The sequence below is a fragment of the Cavia porcellus genome, unplaced genomic scaffold, assembly GCF_034190915.1.
Source record: "Cavia porcellus strain 051 isolate PalLab524CR breed Dunkin Hartley unplaced genomic scaffold, mCavPor4.1 scaffold_7, whole genome shotgun sequence".
NCBI classification, from domain to species: domain Eukaryota; kingdom Metazoa; phylum Chordata; class Mammalia; order Rodentia; family Caviidae; genus Cavia; species Cavia porcellus.
This window is the reverse complement of record NW_026947490.1, coordinates 33969292-33983499: the sequence shown is the minus strand read 5'-3', so window position 1 is coordinate 33983499 and position 14208 is coordinate 33969292.

Genomic DNA, 14208 nt, shown 5'->3' with positions numbered 1-14208 from the left:
AATCGAGGCCATCCATATTAGTGATTATAGCCAACCTTCTCTACCTCATCTCAGCCATGTTATTTTCCTGCCATTGGTTGTCTGTTGTGCTAAAAGAAAAAAAGCTAAAATGCAAAGTTTAAAAGATTGTTATTAGCAAAAATAGCTTTGTCATTCTGTGCTATTCTTATCACACTAGTAACAATGGAACTTAGACACCGAGCACATAGTTATAGATTAATTAACTGAGGCGTCATCATACTGTTCTGTATGCATCATCATCTTAGTACCTTTTTGCTGTGTCAACCTTTGACCCCTCTGTGAGAGACAAATGATGCTGTGTCAACCTTTATTCACTTTGTGAGAAACAAATGTTCCTGGAATTAGCAGACCAAGGGGTGTAAATGAAGGAAAATAAAAGGGCTAACCACAGATTGCAAAACGTCTCTGACCCTAACCAAAGGGGAACGAAGGCCTTCCTCATTCTTGCTCTCATCACATCACTCTTTAATTGTGGTTTAATCACTATAAAAATCTGTCAAAATTGTAACCATGTTGCACAGCTTTGCAAACTCCATCTGCACTGTGCTTCTGGGTACCAGCTTAATAAAAGTGCTTCTTTCTTAAAGATGACTCCCCCCTCCTTGACAACATCACGGGGCTTGTTTTTGGGTACACTATTGTCTACTTTTCCTCTTCGTTCCACTGTCGGCCCAATCCAGGGAACCCGCTCTGCCACTGTTTCTGAAACTATAGTCTTTCTTTCTCTCTCTCTAGAATGTCCTTCATTATTTTTTGTAGAGTTGCTGGTGGTTATGAACTCCCCCAGTTCCTCTTTGTCATGGAAGTATCTTTTTTCTTCATTAATTTTGAGAGGTAGTTTTCAGGATACAGCAATCTGTGTTGGAAGGTATTTTCTTTCAGGACTTGGAATACATCACTCCAAGTTCTTCTTGATTTGATGGCTTGTATTGAGAAGTCTGCCATGACTCTGATGGGTTTTCCTTGATAGGTGATCTATTTATTTGCTCTGACACTTTTTAATATTCGGTTCTTGTGCTGAATTTCTGGGATCTTGATTATTATAGGTCTGGGTGTAGATCTATTTTGGTTATAGCTGGCTGGAGTAATGTATGCCTCACATATCTTTATACCATTTCCTTTTCCTATGCTTGGAAAGTTCATCCTTGATTCACCAATAGAACGAAACACAGGCAGAGTGGATCAGGAATATGATACCACTGCCAGCTATCACCTTCTTCTGTTTAACTTTTCTTTTTTTCTTTTTTTTATTCTCTCCGTGGGCTTCAATTCTCACTTTAGTTTTTTCCTGGCTTGAGGGGACCCACTTCTTTCCTTCTTGTCTTCTCCAGAACGCTATATTCCAGCATCTGAACTGTTTCTCTCAGAGAGGCTATTTACTCTGCAGCTTACTGTTCTACCATCTTCCCAGACTCCTCTTTTCTCTGTTTTTTAAAAGAGAATTTAAAAAACAGAACACAACACAACAAAGCAGATTGAAACAAAAGAATACAAGCAACACAGGAAGTGAAAACCAGCCAACAGGAAATCAACAGTGTCTACCATAATGTCTCTTGTTTTCTTCGAAATACTTGTCCATATCTTCACACACCATGAATTCAAACAAAACAAAATACTATAAAACAGATCAAAACAAATGAATGAAAGCATCACCAGCTGTCAAAATCAGAAACAGACAAATCACCAATGGCTACCATAATGTCTTTTGTCCTCTTCAAAATAGCTGTCCATACCTTCACAGATATTGAAATCAAATAATAGAAAACAGACTAACACAAATCAAAACAAGGAATAAAAGCATTATTGGACTTCTAAGCAAGATGGTAGAAAATAGCAATGGCTACCACAGCGTCTCATTTTCTTCAAAGTAGCTGTTCATACACTAATATGCAGTAATATCAATTTTGTAAATTCTTTAGGAGAAGTTCTAGGCATGTACAAGCCTATTCATGTACATCTCCTCTTTCTATATTAGAGGGAAAAACCAAACAAAACAAAATACAATAAAAAACAAGAAACAAGAGGCAAAGAAATAAATAACAATAACAAACAGCTGAAAACAATATAGGCCTTTGAAATGAGGGGTAAGAACATAACAAAGGCTGTTATTTGGCATAGTTATATTCAAAAGAGTTACTCAGATCACCAGCTATAAACATGCAAGTTTGATGTAATCTTAGGAATGTTAACTGTTTTGTTCCAAGAACTAATAGAATTAGTAGTACAATCATCTTAGCTATCTTAATTGTATATACACAAATGTATATCTTTTTTCTTTTCCCTTCCTTCTGTTCTCTATTTCCCCATCTGAGATATTTTTCCACCTTTGCCCAGCTTCTTACCCTTTCATAATGTTCATTGTACATTTTATATCACATTTACTACTTCAGTTTTTTTATACTAGGAAGACAATATGGTATTCGCACATGTGTATTAAATTTATTTCACTTATGAATATGGTTTCAAGTTGCATGTGTTTACCTATAAAAACCTCAGTGTGATCCTTCTCAGTAGCTTAGTAGTACACCACTGTATAAAAAATGTCATATCTTTTTTATCCATTCCTCTATTGATGACCATTTCAGTTGTTTCCAACATCTAACTATTACAAATTGTGCGGCTATAAACATGAGTGCACATATATCACCATGATATAAACATATTCATTTCTTCTGGGAATATGCCCATGAGTATAATAGATGGATCAAATGGGACTTCCTGGCCCAGATTTTTGAGGAATCTCCAAGCAGGGGTGGCATGAGTCACCCTCCCACCAGAAGATTTCCTTTTTGTTCACAGCCTCTCCAGCATATGATTAATGGTATTTTTCTTGATCAGAGCCATTTTTTTCGAGAGTGAGAAGAATCTCAGTGTGGTTTTTAATTTTCATTTCTCTAATGACTAATAATGCTGAACATTTTTTTGTCTATTTCTTTGCCATTTGTATTTCTTCATCTGGGAAGTTTGTATTCATCTCAGATGCCCATTTTTGGATTGAGCATTTGGATTCTGGGAGCTTGATTTTTTTAAATTCTGTGTATGGTTTAGATACAAGTCCTTTGGCTGAGGGACAGTTGGCTAAGATCCCTTACCAATGCATGGGTTGTCTTCTTACTCTGTTGGAGATTTCTTTTGACATGCAAAATATTTAATAAGATGAAATCCTGATTATTGATTCTGGGAGTTATTTCCTGTGCAGTTTAATTTTGGCTCATGAGCTGTCTGCATATCCTTATGTCAATAAGATTTCTACCTACTTGGTCTTTCAGAAAATTTAGTGTTTTTGTTTTAATATTTAGATCTTTGATCCATTTTGATTTTAGTTTAGTACATGGTGATAGACGTGGGTCTACTTTTAGGGGTCAACATATGGAGAGCCAGTTTTTCCAGCACCACTTATTAAAGAGACTTTCTTCCATTGAACATGTTTGGCCACTTTGTCAAAGATAAGATGGCTGAGTGTTTTTGTAGCTGTGATTGTATCTTCTAATCTATTCCATTCATCCTTAGGTCTATATTTATTCCAGTGCTGGATTTTATAACAGTAGGTGTGTAGTATAATTTTTTTCTATTTCTTTTGCTTTTTTCTTTTTTTAAATTTTATTTGAAGAGAAAAAAGCAAAACTGATAAAAGCATAGAAATAATACAGATTTTCAAAAAAATAGCAAGAAATCACCAGTTGATAAATTACATATTGTCTACTTAGAAATAGTAGTTCAAGTTACAAAATCAAAGCATACAAAGTGGACATTCAAAGAGTGAGACTGCAAATAGTTCTGTTCAATGATCCACCAAAAATTGGTAATATGGTTATCAATCCTGCACATTTAAACATACATACAGCTATATATTTAGAGCACTTTGTCTCCCTCTCTTTTTTACAATAACAATTACAGATTTTGGATTTTATTACTCTTATAGTTCTTATTTTTACACGAGAGATACAATGTCATATTTATAAATGGTTCTTATTTATTTCATTTATAAGTATAGTCTTCAGTAGTCTCCATGTACCTATGAAAGCCTCAAGATCATCTTTCTTACAACTGTGTAATATTGCATTGTATAAAAATACCACATCTTTTTTATCCACTCTGCAGTTGATGGGCTTTTTGGTTGTTTACAAGATTAGGTATTACAGATTGTGCTGCTATGAACGTAGGTGTACACATACCACTGTGACATGAAGTTTTCAGTATTTTGGGGAATATACCCAGGAGAGGAATAGCTTGCTTGAATGAAAGTTCCAATTCCAGTCTTCTGAGAAATCTCCATACTGATTTCAAAGAGGGTGCACCAGTCTACACTCCCACCAACAGTGGGGCAGTGTTCCTTTTCCCCACAGCCTCGCCAACATTTGTCCTCAATTGTTTTCTTGTGAGATGAAATCTCAATGATGTTTTAGTTTGTATTTCTTGAATGACCAGTGATGGTGAACATGTCTTCATGTATTTATTTGTCATTTGTATGGCAAATTTTCATCTGACAACTGTGTGTTCATCTCACATACCCATTTTTGGAGAGGATCTTTGAATTTGGGTTGCTTGAGGCTTTTTCAATTCTTTATATGCTCTGGATATAAGTTCTTTGTCTGAGGGTGTGGGAAGCCGCCTATGATGGCACCCATTTCCTGCTTCCGGGTTCTTCCCGGCCTGAACAAGCCCGCCAAATTGTCATGTCTGCCCAGTTACCCGTGACGCTAGCCTATCAGCTTGTTAGACGCGCTTCTCTGTGATTGGATACTGCTTCCCCTTATAAGAGGCTGTTCCTGCCCCCAACGGGCGGAAGAGGAACCAACACTGAGGGTGGCGGACCTTGTTAGGTCCGGTTCGCTGTACGCAATAAAGTTTGAGAGCTGATCCTGCTCGAGTTTGGTCTCCTGTCTCCCGCGGCTCCGGTCATCTGGTGGCCCGTACGGGGAAGGTTCAGCGACGCGCGGGCGCGACTGCTGTCACCTGCGGTACGACGGAGAACCCGGTCCAATAACAACGGAAGGCCCCGAGCGCCTCTTCTCTTCACCCTGATTAGCTACGTGAGATACAGCGGTTCCCGGGACAGGTGAGTACTGGATCGCCTGGGTTGGGTTGACGCACCTAACAGATTTTGAGCGCCACACGGGTGGACGCTGGTCTTTTTTTTTTCTTTTCCCTTGCATTTGTTTCGCTTTCGCTTCGCCATTATGGGCAACGCTGCTCGCAAACCCCTCGCTGACTCCCTAAGAGTCCTGCTGCGGACCCGAGGCATCTACATAAACCGGGTCACCCTTTCGAGATTTCTGGATAGTGTTAATGAAATTGCCCCCTGGTTTTGGCCCACGGGCTCTCTAACCTTCCCGTCATGGGAGAAGTTAGGAGGGGATCTTAGATGCGCCCGAGAAGAGGGACGCTTGGATCCCATGGTTTTACCCCTGTGGGAACTGATTAGGGCTTGTCTGACGGACGAACAAACCCCCGGGCTTTGTTCAGCCCGACAGGCTCTTGACAAAACTCGATCCAAGTGCTCGGAGGAGCCCGAAGTCACACCTGACTTTGGGCCTCCAGAGAAACACAAGGGCTCTGATTCGGATTCGGATTCGGAAGGCTCAGAAGAGGAGGTCGTCTTTGCTAAGCATGACCCTCCTACACCGTTAAAAGAGGAATTTAGGGCTCGGGAAGATAAAAAGGGGAACCAAACACCACCCTGCCTGAGCTACTTCGCTTTGCGGGAGGAACTTAGGCCCTTCCGCTCCTTGGCAAGCTCGCGACCCATGGTCGCCCCCTTTAGGACGCCAGGCCCTACTGCACCACCATGGCCGGAAGAGGAGTTGCTCCCTGGGCTGCCACCTCCGCCCGTGGCCGCCGGAGGGCGCCCACAATCCATGGCACCACCCTGGTTAGAGGGAGAGCTATTTCCTGGGTTACCTCCTGCGCCCCCTTCTGGGGGAGGAGGAGGACGTTCCTTCCACCAGAGGGTGTGGTCGCGACTTCCCTTTGAATGTTTTGGACTTCACGCCTTCCCGGTACAAGTAGGCGGCAGGGGAGGAGGAGGATATTATGAGCCTTTAGAAATTAAACAGCTCAAAGCTATTAAAGATGCTGTCTCGGCCTACGGGCCCAACGCGCCTTTTACTATGGCCCTGTTGGAGGCCCTGGCTGGCCTGTATTTAACTCCGGGAGATTGGACCCAGCTGGCACGTGCCTGCCTTTCCCCCGGACAGTATTTAGATTGGAAGTCTTGGAATGAGGAATTCTGCGTAGAGCAGGTGGCGGCTAACCGGGAACATGGCCAAAGAGATTGGAACAGAGACATGTTATTAGGGCGAGGAGCTTTCGAGGAAGATCAGACCCAGTACCCTCGCCAGGTTTATGAACAAATCAGTCGCTGTGGCCTCCAGGCCTGGAGACGGCTGGCTGGAAAGGGGGAGCATACGGGCCACCTCACAAAAATTTTACAACAGCAGGGGGAGCCCTTCTCCGATTTCGTTGCCTGCATGCTTGAGGCCGCTAACAGAATTTTTCCAAACGCTGAGGCGGCTCACCCTCTCATAAAACAACTGATTTTCGAACAGTGCACTAAAGAGTGTCGTGATGTCCTAAGGTCCAACAAAAATAGGTCTTTAGAAGAGTGGACACGCCTGTGCCGTGAACTGGGTGGCCCGGTAACTAATCACGGGCTTGTTGCCGCCATGGTCGCTGCCCTTCAAGGCGCTGCCAACGGAGGTAAGCCTCGGGTAGGGGGCAATAGAAATAAAAATAAAAACAACACTTCTTGCTTTGGCTGTGGCCAACCAGGACACATTAAGCGTAATTGCCCCAACAAACAGATCGGGCAGGGAGGAGCCCCTGGCCCTGGATTATGCCCAAGATGCCAAAAAGGTAATCATTCAGCAGCCGAGTGCCGATTGATATTCGATAAAGACGGCAATAGGCTTTCAGGACGTCCAGACAATCAGCCAAAAAACGGCCGACGGGGGCCCCTCCTGCAGGCGGGGCCCCCTCTGGCCCAAACCTTCCTTCAGTTCCAGCCCCAGCAACCACAAACACCCCAGGTCCCTTTAGGCGGGCAACCCCAGGCTCAGCAGGGCTGGACCTCAGTGCCACCTCCGACCTCCTATTAACACCCGAGATGGGAGTACAATTAGTTGAAACCTCCCCACCAAATCCCCTTCCGCCAGACACGGTCAGACTTCTATTGGGGAGGTCCTCGGTGGCACTCAGGGGCCTTACAATCATCCCAGGTGTAATTGACTCAGATTTCACTGGCACCATCAAAATTATGGTTCAAGCCCTACAAGGCACGATTATCATTAATAAAGGAGATAAAATAGCCCAGCTGTTGGTTCTACCAAGCCTTCATAAAAACTTCCCCGCGAAAAACCTGACCCGAGGCACTCAGGGCTTCGGCTCTTCCGGGGATACCTTTGAAGGCTTACATTTGACGTTGCAAGAATGTCCTATGCTAACCATTGACATCAATGGCAGACCCATTAAAGGCTTGCTTGACACAGGAGCAGATCGCTCAATCATTTCACAAAAAGATTGGCCTAGCTCTTGGCCCACAGATGTGGCATCCCAGAGCCTACAGGGGCTTGGGTTTGTCCACGCCCCTAAGGTGAGTGCTTCGCTCCTGACATGGCGCGACAAGGAAGGTCATTCTGGTCACTTCCGTCCCTTCGTACTCCAGCTTCCCGTATCTCTATGGGGAAGAGATATTTTGACAGACATGGGCGTCACCTTAACTAACATCTACTCCCAAAAAGCTCACTCCATGTTGCTAAAACAAGGGTATATCCCTGGAAAGGGCCTAGGCATTCACCTACAAGGCTGAACCTCGCCTATTCAAGGCAGCCCCAAACAAGACAAAAAAGGACTGGGTTTTTCCTAGGGGTCACTGAAAGCCTTCTCACAACCGAACCCATAAAAATTACTTGGAAAACTGACACCCCTATGTGGGTTCAACAGTGGCCCCTACCAAAGGAGAAGGCAGAAGCCGCTCTGGAGCTAATTCAGGACCAACTCCAGGCGGGACATATCAGACCATCAACCTCCCCCTGGAATACCCCTATTTTTGTCATTAAAAAGCGCTCGGGAAAATGGCGGCTCCTCCATGACCTGAGGGCAGTCAATGCTCAGATGCAACCCCTGGGTGCGGTTCAAAGAGGCATGCCTGCACTATCAGCGCTCCCACAAAATTGGCCGGTCTATGTCATCGATCTTAAAGATTGCTTTTTCTCCATCCCTCTTCACCCAGATGATTCACCTCGCTTCGCTTTTACCTTGCCCACTATCAATCAGGAAAAGCCAGACCTTAGATATGAGTGGATAGTGTTACCCCAAGGGATGACCAACAGTCCCACTATGTGCCAATTGTTTGTCGACGCTGTCATAGAGCCCATAAGACATAAATTCCCAAAAAATAGATGCCTCCATTATATGGACGACATCCTAATATCAGGAAAGGACCTCCCAAGCTTAGAGCAAATGCTTAGACAGCTGGTCTCTACTCTTAGAGCCGCTAATCTGCACATTGCCCCAGACAAGATCCAGCGGTCAGAGATAGCCCAATATTTAGGGACAAAAATTACTTCCTCTCAGGTATCACCATTAAAATTGGTTATCCGGCGTGATACGATCCTAAGTTTACATGACATGCAAAAATTAGTTGGGGATATCAATTGGATCAGGCCGTACTTGGCCTTACCTAACAGCAAATTAAAACCCCTGTTTGACTTACTTAAGGGAGACCCTGACTTAAATTCATCCCGAGAACTTACGCCAGAGGCAGAAGTGGCACTACAAGCAGTAGAGCGGGCCCTGACCACGGCCGCATTAAGGCATATTAATCCAGAAAAGACCTTTGCCTTGTGCGTTCTCAAAACAGCTAGACAACCTACGGCTGTCATTTGGCAGCAAGGACCCTTGCTTTGGGTCCACCCAAAAATGTCTCCTGCTAAGGCTATTGACCATTATCCAGATGCGGTCGCTTCCCTTTCTCTAGAGGGCATCTCACGCGCTATACAACATTTTGGGGTGCCTCCTTCCTCCCTACATGTGCCATACACAAGAGATCAAATTGAAACCTTAACAACATGCCTGGATTCCTGGGCGATCCTTCGGTGTACTTTCCATGGAACCATAGATAATCAATTCCCAAAAGACCCCCTGCTCCAGTTTGTCACCGTGCATCCTGTGATCTTTCCTAAGGTCAAGTCCCCACACCCCATAGCTGGAGCTCCAATAATATTTACAGACGGCTCCAAGTCAGGCATAGGCACGTATGTGGTTATGGGTCAAGAGCCAGAAACTATCCAATTTACTCCAGACCAACCCCAGGTGGTCGAGCTCCAGATAATACAGGAGGTCTTACGTCACTTTCCAGGTGATGTTAACCTCCTGTCGGACTCCAAGTATGTGGTAAATGCTCTCCAAGTTCTGGAGACGGCGGGTCCCATTAAACCCTCTTCAACGGTAGCCTCCATATTCCTAGGTATTCAACATCAGTTATGGAATAGAACCTCAAAAGTGTTCATCTCACATATCAGAGCCCATACTAATTTACCTGGGCCCTTGGCGGAGGGCAATGCCTTGGCAGACTCGGCCACGCGCCCGATATGGGTCTTCACCTTTCCCAACCCTCTGGAAGCAGCCCAAAAATTCCACTCTCAGTTCCATGTTAATGCCCGCACCCTCACGGCGCGCTTCAACATCACGAGAGCACAAGCACGAGAGATTGTACGGTATTGCCCAGCTTGTGTGATCTCTTCACCCCAACAATCTATTGGCATTAACCCAAGAGGACTTCGCCCAAATCATATTTGGCAAATGGATGTTACACACATCCCAGAATTCGGAAAACTTAAATATGTTCATGTTTCGGTAGATACCACCTCCCAGGTTATGTTTGCCTCGGCAGAACCCGGAGAAAGGGCCACCCACGCTATTAATCATTGCCTGGCAGCCTGGGCTGCTTGGGGAAAGCCCAATATACTAAAAACAGACAATGGTCCTGCCTATACCAGCAAAATTTTTATGACATTTTGTCAACAAATGGAGGTCACTCTTAAACATGGCATTCCTTACAACCCCCAAGGACAAGGCATCATTGAGCGATCCCATCGGACACTCAAGGGTGTCTTACAAAAACAAAAGGAGGGAATAGGCCATGGCCTAACGCCCAAAGGAAGAATATCATTGGCACTCTTTACCATAAAATTTTTAAACCTTAATCACAATAATCATTCCCCTGCCATGGAGCACAATAACCCGTCCCCGGCCGACAAAGGGCTGGTGAGATGGAAAGATGTCCTTACAGGACAATGGATGGGCCTGGATCCAGTGGTTAGCTGGACCCGAGGTGCGGTTTGTGTCTTCCCACAGGAACCAGGCTGCGAACCGCTGTGGGTCCCGGAAAGATTGACGCGAGCAGTAAACTCCCCACCAGTTCCTGATAAAGCACAGGAGGATAAGCCCGCGGACACAAGTCAACTCAACCCTTCTGGGACCGACGCTCAGCGCCCGAGACCATCTACAAACTAAAATGTCTGGTTTGGAGCTTTTTCTATTCTGTGGGTTCCTATTAATCACCCCTGTTCGCACAAATTTGACCAACACTGTTAAAAATATGACAGCTTGGCTGCAAGACACCTACCTACCTAAGTTTCACAATTTGTCCCTCAGAGTCGGTCAGGAACTTGACAATATGGACGGTATCCAACTAGGTCCAGTCAGGGGTTCTCCTGGCCCAACCTGACTACTTGGATCCTGATTGCCGTGGCCATCCTAGTGGGGCTTGTGGTTATTAAATGCTTGTTAGATCGCCTCATACAAACTCAGCAGCAGGTTAAGATCACAGCTATGGCAGCCATGCAAATGGCAGCAGGTGGCCCATCAGGCCAGCAGGCCGCCGCATATCTCCTTCACATTGCAGAACATCAGCTATAAGAGCTGAGTGGGCAAGCCAATGATGGGTAAGACGGGAAAAGCCCTCCCGGTCAACCTAAGACAGGCTCCACTCAGATATACATGGCCTATAAGGCCAGGGGTCCCTCCCGGAGTCAAATTATTGGCATTGAGATGCGAGACCAAGGGTACTGCAGTGCCATCTGCCCCAAAGGTTGGGGGGAAGGCAGGAATGAATGTCTATATGCATCCAGGTTCGGTTCACAAAAGCCTGGCCCTGCGAAAAAATGAACCACTCACCTTGAGCATGGTCCTGGCGCAAGGATATGCACAAAACAGGGTGATGCACAGCAGGGTATAGACCTCTACATTCTCTCATGCCTCGGCCTACAAGGTAGGCCCACTCCTAGGTGTCTAACAGCAACAAGGTCATAGACACCTTGGAGGGACCCACAGACCATCCTATTTTAATAAATAAAAAAGGGGGAGATGTGGGAAGCCGCCTATGATGGCGCCCATTTCCTGCTTCCGGGTTCTTCCCGGCCTGAACAAGCCCGCCAAATTGTCATGTCTGCCCAGTTACCCGTGACACTAGCCTATCAGCTTGTTAGACGCGCTTCTCTGTGATTGGATACTGCTTCCCCTTATAAGAGGCTGTTCCTGCCCCCAACGGGCGGAAGAGGAACCAACACTGAGGGTGGCGGACCTTGTTAGGTCCGGTTCGCTGTACGCAATAAAGTTTGAGAGCTGATCCTGCTCGAGTTTGGTCTCCTGTCTCCCGCGGCTCCGGTCATGAGGGGTCACTGGCTATAATACTCTTCAATTATGTAGGTGTTCTTTTAAGTCTGTTGGTGATTTCATTTGAAGCGCAGAAACTTTTTGGTAATATGAGATTACAGTTGTTTATTCTTTGAAGTGTTGCCTGTGCCGTTTGCATTTTGATCATGAATTCTCTGCCTTACCCTATGTCTGCAAGACTTTATTTAGTAATTCTGTTTTAATATTCAGATCATTGACACATTTAGACATTAGTTTTTTGCATGGTGATATGCATGGATCCAGTTTCAGTCTTCAGCAGTGGAAAACTAACTTTTCCAACACCATTTATCACAGAGGTTATCCTTCTTCCAGTGAACATGTTTAGCCCCTTTGTCAAATATCAAGTGCCTGAATGTCTTTGTAGTTGTGCTTGCATCTTCTACTGTGTTCCCATTGACCCTCAGGTCTACTGCATTACCAATACCATGCTGCTTTTATTACTGTGACTTTGTTCTATAGTTTCAATTCAGGAATTCAGATGCCTCCTGCCTTGCCTTTGTTACCCAGTATTGCCTTTTCTATTCTAGGGTTCTTCTGTATTCAAATGAATTTTAAGAGTGTTTTCTCTAGATCTGTGAGTTATGTTAATGGTATTTTGATTGGGATTGCATTTATTCTGCATAAAAATGTTGGGAGTATGGCCATTATCACAATTTTGGTTCTTCCTACCCAAGAACAAGAAATATCCTTCCATTTTCTAACATCCTCTTCAATTTCCTTTTTTTAGCATATCATAATTGTCAGCATACAGGTCTTTTACATTCTTGGTTAGGTTGATTTCCAAGTATTTTATTTTTTTAGATGGTATCGTGAAGGCTGATATTCCGTAATTTCTCTGGTGGAATTTTTGGTTGTGTACAGGAATACTATTGATTTTTGATTGTTGACTTTGTATCCAGCTACACTGCTGTACTTTTTATTACCTCTATTAGCCTTTTAATGGAATTTTTTGGGTCTTCTATATAGAGTATCATGTCATCTGCAAAAGTGATGATTTGACTTCTTCCTTTTCTATTTTTATTCCTTTAATTTCACTCTCTTGTCTGATTTCCTTGGCTAGTATTTCCAGAACTGCATTAAATAGGAGTGGTGATAGTGGACATCCTTGGTTGTCCCTGATTTTAGAGTGAAAGCTTTCAAATTTTGTCCATTTAGTAAATGTTGCATGTTGGTTTATCATAGATGGCCTTTATGAGACTGAGGTAGATACCTTGTATTCTGATTTTCTAAAGGGTTTTTTAATCATGAGCATGTGTTGGAATTTATCGAAAGTTTTTCTGCATCTATTGAGGTGATCATGTTGTTTTGTTCTTGGCTCTGTTGATGTGGAGTATTATTTTATTGATTTGCATAGGTTAAACCATCCCTGCATTCCTGGAGTCAATCCCACTTGGTCATAGTGTATAATCTTCTTGATGATGTGCTGCATTCTATTTGCCAGTATTTTATTGAGACTCTGTATCAATGTTCATTAGTCAGATTGGCCTATAATTTTCCTTTTTGGTTGTGTCTTTCTCTGGCGTTGTTATCAGAGTAATATTTGCCTCCAGGAATGATTTAGGGAGAATTGCTTCCTTTTCAAATTCATTGAAGAATTTAAGGAGTATTGGCATCAAATGTTCTCTAAATTTCTTGTAGGTTTCAGCCATTAATCCATCAGGATCTGGGATTTTCTTTGTTGGTAAACTTTTAATTACATTTTCAATTTCAATAGCTAGTGGGGTATTCAAAATTGCTATATCTTCTTGGTGGAGCTTTGGTAGTTCGTTTGTTTCTAGAAATATGTCCATTTCCTCTTGCTTTCCACTCTATGTGAGTAGAGATTTTCAAAATAGGTATTCATGACCTTTTGAATTTCCATGGGATCCGTAGTAATTTCCCCCTTTTCTTTCCGTATCCCATGAATTTGTGTTTTTTCTTCCTTTTTCTTGATAAGGCTAGCTAGAGGTTTGTTAATGTTGTTTATTCTCTCAAAAAACAGCTTTTTCATTCATTAATTCCTTGTATTTTTTAGATTCAATTGCATCACTTTCTGCTGTAATATTTAAAATTTCCTCTCTTCTGTGAGCTTTGGATTTAACTTGTTCTTCTTTTTATAGAAGATTGAGATGAATCATTTTGTTTATTATAAGCTCCTTGTGTTTTCTTGAGATAACAATTTATTAGTATATAGTCCCCTCTTAAGAGCGCATTCGTTGCATCCCACAGATTGCAGTATGATGTTTCCTAATTTCATTGAATTCTAGATATTGTTTTATTACTTCATTGGTTTCATCTGTAGCCCACTGGTTTTTCACAAATTTGTTATTTAAGTTCCATGTATTTATAAAAGTTTTGCAAATTCTTTTGCCATTAATTTCCAATTTCTGTGTGCTGTGGTCAGATATCACCCATGGAATAATTTCAGTAACTTTGCCTTATTTAAGAATGTTTTAAGGGATAATATATGGTCTGTTTTGGAGAATGTCCCATGTGCAACTGAGAAGAATG